Source organism: Nycticebus coucang, chromosome 6, assembly GCF_027406575.1.
Source record: "Nycticebus coucang isolate mNycCou1 chromosome 6, mNycCou1.pri, whole genome shotgun sequence".
Classification (NCBI taxonomy): Eukaryota; Metazoa; Chordata; class Mammalia; order Primates; family Lorisidae; genus Nycticebus; species Nycticebus coucang.
This window is the reverse complement of record NC_069785.1, coordinates 67,809,181-67,815,467: the sequence shown is the minus strand read 5'-3', so window position 1 is coordinate 67,815,467 and position 6,287 is coordinate 67,809,181.

Sequence of the window (6,287 nt, the reverse complement as noted above, 5' to 3'; positions counted from 1 at the left end):
CCTGTGATCCAGCTACTTGGGAGGCTAAAGCAAGAGGATCACTTGAGCCCAAGAGTTTGAGGTTGCTGTGAGCTATTACTCCACGGCACTCAACCAGGGCAACAAGTCAAAAAAAAGAATGTGAGAGGATAGCCTTTTTGCTGCCATCTTGCTGCCACATAAAGTCTCAGACTACTACGGTGCATCTTAGAACGGGTACAGGCGAAACTTACTAAAGGCAGAATACAAATGTCTTCATACAATAACTAAGAAAATGCCATGAAGGCTACGTTGAACAGTTTGATGAGAATATTTCAGATTGTATATGAAACCAGCACATTGTACCCCTTGATTGCACTAATGTACACAGCTATGATTTAACAATAAAAAAAAAAATTAAAAATAAAGTCTCGGACTAATGCCAACACAGTGGAAAGCAGAGCCACTGATGTTATTTGTGGACTGAATCCAGTTGTGCTTAATACTAGGCTTTTCACTTAGGTGACCAATAAATTCCTTTTTATTTGCCAGAGTTTAAATTGGGTCCTATGGGGAATAAAGGCAGGTGGGTCTACACTGATACCCTTTCCATCCTCGTGCTGCATTATGTTTTTGGGTTTTTTTTGAGACAGAATCTCAAGCTGTCACCATGGATAGAGTGCCATGGCATCATAGCTCACATCAACCTCCAACTTGGGCTCAAGTGATCCTTGCCTCAGTTTTTCTATTTTTAACAGAGATAGGGGTCTCGCTTTTTGCTCAGGCTGGTCTCTAACCGGTGAGCTCAAGCAATCCACCTGCCTCGGCCTCCCAGAGTGCTAGAATTATAGGCATGAGCCACCACACCTGGCCTGCTTCATTATGTTTTATGTAAATTTTTTATTTACATAAAATGTGGAAAGGGGTGAATTCCAAACTAGTGACTCTGGATTGATGAAATTTGACTGTCCTGATCTCTGGGCTGTCCTCACAGGGCATTCAAATGTGTGCAAAAGTAGAGATGGGCAAAACACAAAAAGCCACCATTTGCTGGGACCTTCTGCAGCCTCAGTATCAAAGTGCCTCCTTGTGTCAACGTGGACTCTTCTCCAGAAAGGCTTCTGACCCAGAAAACCTCAGGGCACTCCAAGGGCTGGAAGTAGAAATGGGTGGGTGTGACCAGGGTTGGATCACGAACTATACCAGAGGGGCCTAACCCTCAGGAAGTCCAGAGGCGGGGTCAGCAGCAAAAGGAGAAGGGCTGAGGGAAAGGGCATCACCATGTACGTGCACGCGTATCGAGTGCCTCCTGCATGATGTGCATATTGAAAGAATCATCTCTTTTAATCCTCACAGTTTCCCCGCAAGGCAGATATTACCATCTTTATTTTAAGAAGGATTAGGCCGGGAGAGATGACTCGCCCAAAATGAAAAGGCCAGAAGAAGGCAGAACCAGAGCTGACTCTAGAGCGGTAATAAGAAAGACAGATGCTGTAGCTAGACAGTTGTCTGAGCAAAGAAGACCCAGGCTGGTGCCCTGGGAGGCTGGAGTGCTGACACATGGCCCAGTGCATGGAAAGTAGGTTCCCTTTCCAGGCTGGGGTCGTTAACACTGCTTTGGTTTATAAGCAGGGGCACCTGCAATGCCAGAAGTGGATACAATGGGAAGTCCCCACCCCAGTGCCCATTCTATTAATCAGAGCTCTAGGCTTATCGCCAGCCCTGTCAATGCAGACCCAGGAGGTGATCCCAGAGACATACATGTGGGACAGGACAGGGACAGCCCCTCCCTTCCACTTCACTGCCTGCTCCAGCCATCAGCCTGCTCTGATTAAGTTCTCTGAAACTTAGTATCCAGGGGCTGCAGCAGCCAAATCCCCCTGATTGTCTGAGATGTTCCTGACATCAGAGAATAAACAGTCTCCCCTGTCCAGCCAGCTGCGCTGAGCAGCATTCCTGTCTCTCGGCCCGCCTGCCCGGGTGGGGCTGAAGCCCTGTCTACCTCCAGCAGAGGCCCTGGGGACATGGCCAGTAGCTAGGAGGGAGAGGAGTGGTCATTGTCTGTCTTCTGACTGGACAGGACATCCCTTCTCTGTGTCACCATTTTGCCCCAGCACCACGCACCTCAGCCTTAAGCCTGGTGTTTATGACTCTGTCAGTTGAGAGGACACCCCTGCTGGGCCACTGTTCCTGGGTAGCAGAGCCCCTTCACTCCTGCTTAGGGGCTGTTTAGGGAATCTGAGACCCCTATGCCATTCCAGCTAGATCTGAAGTCATCAAACCCAATAGAGACAGACTCTCACTATGTCGCCTGGGTAGAATGCCCTGTTGTCAGAGCAACCTCAAACCCTTTGGGCTTAAGCGATTCTCTTGCCTCAACCTCCCGAGTAGCTGGGACTACAGGCACCTGTCACAATGCCTGGCTATTTTCTTTTCGTTGTCGTTGTTGTTTAGCAGGCCTGGGCCGGGTTGGAACCCACCAGCCCCAGTGCATGTGGCCGACGCCCTAACCACTGAGCTACGGGCGCCAAGCCCCCAATGGCTCTTTTTACAGAAGTGGACACAGATTTGAGGCAGGAGCAAGACTTGAACCTTGGCCCTTAATGCCTATGGCTTTGGGATGCTGTGGAAGCTCTGGCTGGGATGACGTTAGGGGACTGTGAGCAAGAGGAGCTGCCCATGTTTTTGGAGAGGAACAGGAGTGTTTTCATCTTAGGCCTGTTTTAAAGATCAGGCTGGTGGCTGAGCTGTTTCCTGAGGAAGAAAGCCTTCTGGAAAAGTGCTATTCACTGGGTGCTCCTAAATCATTATGTCGGGAGTAGAGCTGGGGCAGCGGGACCTGAATGGGCTCTGCCACCGTCTAAAGTCCAATGCCCAGCCTGGGCTTGTCTTGGCTTTGGGAGGCAGCCAGGAACCCAGGGCAGAGTCCTTGGGAAGGGGGAGCTCCTCCGCTTCTGCTTCCCTGCCTGAGGACTATTGCCTGGGACTGCGGGGGAGGAGGAGCAGCCTTTCTCAGCCAGTCTGCAAAAGGAATTCCTCCAGGAGCCCCCTCTGGTCGCAGACAGGAGGGGGTGTGGGGAGGCAGACAATGTGGGAGCCAGGGGCAGCCCAGGGTCTCTGTGGACAGGTGTCTCACTCCCAGTGTCTGGGGCCTACAGCTCTGCCTTTGTACAGCTGCGTGTATCAGTGTGGGTTTGTGTGAGTGTTCTGGGTTTGTGCACGTAGGCGCTGCATTTCTGGTTGGAGCTGGGCTCCTTGGTGGAGAGTGTGTACTTGCATGTTCCCAGGGGAGTTTGTGTGTGTGTAAGCATTTACATTAGTGTGAGCTTAAATATGTGGGTATCTCTGAGGGAAAGTGTGGGCCTCTATGTCTCTGCACAGATGACTGAGTTGATGCCTGCCCGCTGTGTCTGCGAGAGTTTGCGTGTGAGGTTATTTTGGTGTAAATATGAGTTTGTCTTTCTAGGTAGGTGCGCTTGTCTCTAGGATTGTGTGCATATGTTATTCAATAATATGTTGGTGAGCTTCTGGAAGCATGTGTGCCTATTTGTGCAGAAGCATTCATTCATTCATTCCAAAGTGATTGGCTCATTTATTCAGCAAACATCTTTAACGCACTTGCCCTATGACTGGCCCTGCACTGGACAATGGGGATTTAGAGAGGTGTCCGTGTAGCCCCAGTGTAGCCATCTAAAGAACTGGCCCAGGGCAAGGGCCCTTCTCACCTGTTTCCTCGTGGAAAGGAACTGTGCAAGTTGAGAGATGAAAGCAGTCTAATACCCCAGTGTAAGTGCCTGTGTGTCATTGTCTGTGCATACAATCTCTGCACATCTTATTGTGTGACCATCAAATGTGTGCTTCTCTATTTGCTCAGCTTTGTCTTATCTCCTAGAGGGCAGAACCCACAGCGTTCCTGCCACCCTTTCCCATGCCTGGATTGATTTAGAACTATGAGACTGGGGTGGTGGGAAGGGCCCTGACCTAAGAGCCGAAGACACTGGTCCTATGCATGGCTTACGCTCGCTTTGTAATCTGGCCTCAGTTTCCTCACCTGTAGAACGTAGGGGTTGGTTCACCACACACCTTAACTGTATAGGCCTTGTTTGGTTCACAGAAGGAGTGTGATTGATACCTGAGTGAATTACTTTTGAGAAGTCAAACTGGGAGATGTCTACATGATGACAGAACTGGGTATGAATCCTGGCTCTGCCGTCTCTGGCCTTAGTGTCCTTTAGCCTTTCTCAGGGTTGTTGTGCAGATTAAATAAAATAATGTGTGTAAAGTGGTGAGCATGGTGCCAGGCACACAGTAGATGTTTCATAGCTATTAGCTTCTGTCCTTATCTAGCGACTTCCCAGTTCTCACATCCTAAACATTTTGGGTTCAGTAGATATATTGCCTAATTGGCTCGGTGGCTATAGCTCAAGTGGCTAGAGGGCCAGCAACATACACCGGAGCTGGCGGGTTTGAATTCAGTCCGGGCCTGCCAAACAACAATGACACCTGCAACTAAAATAACCGGGCATTGTGGCGGATGCCTGTAGTCCCAGCTACTTGGGAGGTTAAAGCAAGAGAATCGCTTAAGCCCAAGAGTTTGAGATTGCTGTGAGCTGTGACAGCACCTCACTCTACTGAGGGCAACATAGTGAGACACTGTCTCAAAAAAAAAAAAGTTTAAATATGTAATGTTAAGCTTAGGTTTAAAAAGTAAAGCTGGTATACTGGGTCTTTGTCATTTGCTTTAAAAAAATGCGAATGTCTTTGGTGCATTCTTTCCTGAAAAAAAAAAAAAAGATATGTTGCCTAATTGAATTCATTTAAAACACAGTTTAGGGTGTTCTGGTCCGATGGTGGTTGAGAGTGGGGATAGCAGGGGGGAAATCTGGCCCTTCTTCAGTGCCTTCTAAGAAGCTGCCAGTACCCCTCTGTGTGTGGGCCTCCCCCTCCACCCCATTCTCTGAGTTTGCTGTGAGCTGTGACAGCACATCACTCTACTGAGGGTGACAGTAGAGTGGATCTTTGATGTTCTCTTAGTTTTATGTACACATAAGTACTATGACTCACAAGTTCAATGCCCTCTTCTGACCTCAGTCTGCTTTTGAGCCCCTCCCCCATCCCCGTGCTGTAGGAGGCTGAGCTAAGCAGGATCAGGCTACAGGGTAGAGCTGGGTCAGGTAAGTCCTTGGGCTCCCTGACAAGTCTATGCGTGCCTAAACAGGAGAAGAGCATCTGTCTCTTGTGACTGATACTCCTGGGAAGGCATTGCTTTGCTCCCAGCACAGGGGGCCTTAAAATCCAGAAGCACTGAGACTGAAGAGACCTGCATGTGCATTATCCCCGCCAGGCCTCTGGAAGGGCTGAGTTCCAGTGAGTACAACACAGACGGAGCTGGGGGAGGGCAAGAGATAATGCAGCCAGGCTTGGTGGGGGTGACCAGTTTGGGAATCCCCTGGAGCCTGTTACATCTGGCAGCTCCTGTGACTTCCTGAAATATCCCGGACCTGGTGGGAATGAGGGAGGGGTCTTGGGTGCAACCAGGGTTGCTGAGTTGGGAAATGCTATGCTAAGTCAGCTCTGGGTGGCTGAGGCCCTGAGGGAGGTGGGGAGAGGGTCACCCTTGAGCCATTCTGGCTACCAGTCTCCCGCCCACCTCTACCCCTCTGTGTACAAGTCTTAGAGAATTGGTTTGAAGATCTCCCAGCTAGAGGAATTACCAGGGAGGTGAGAGTAACTTAAGCTGCAAAAGGGCTCTTAGGGGTCACTGTGAACTCCTCTCACCATATCTGGGCTACTCTGTTTGGGGCCAGAACTGGGAATTTTCCTCTTGAAAAAAAATTGAAAGCAAGGGAACAAGCGATGGGTTGTGGCCAAAGTAATGTGTTTAAGGAAATTTCTGCTTCATAGTAGCCAAGACAGGGAATGTCTGGTCGAAGAGCTGCTGACGGCCAGGGTCTTCATAAGTAAACAGGCCGCCTCCGATGGCGGCCCTGAGCTCATTTCCCTCAGCAGTGTGCAAGGGGGATGATGTCACCATGAGCGGGGCCTCCTGGACCTACAGTCTTTCAGTGAGCAGTATGGGATTGCTGGCGGTGTGGGTGCTGCTGCCCAATTATTGCAAACAGCTGCTTCCATACAAGCAGCTCTGACACCCTCCTATGCATACTCAAGGGGACTCCAGCCGCATGCGTGAGCCTCCACCAGGGGTGTTCCTGGAGAAACCTGGGATTCACTGTTCCAGTGTTCACCTTTCACGCAGGGCCTCTCCCTTCAACCAGAGAGCTGGGACTCCCCTGGTCTGTGGAGAGGGACACCTAGTGTGGGTTCAGTTG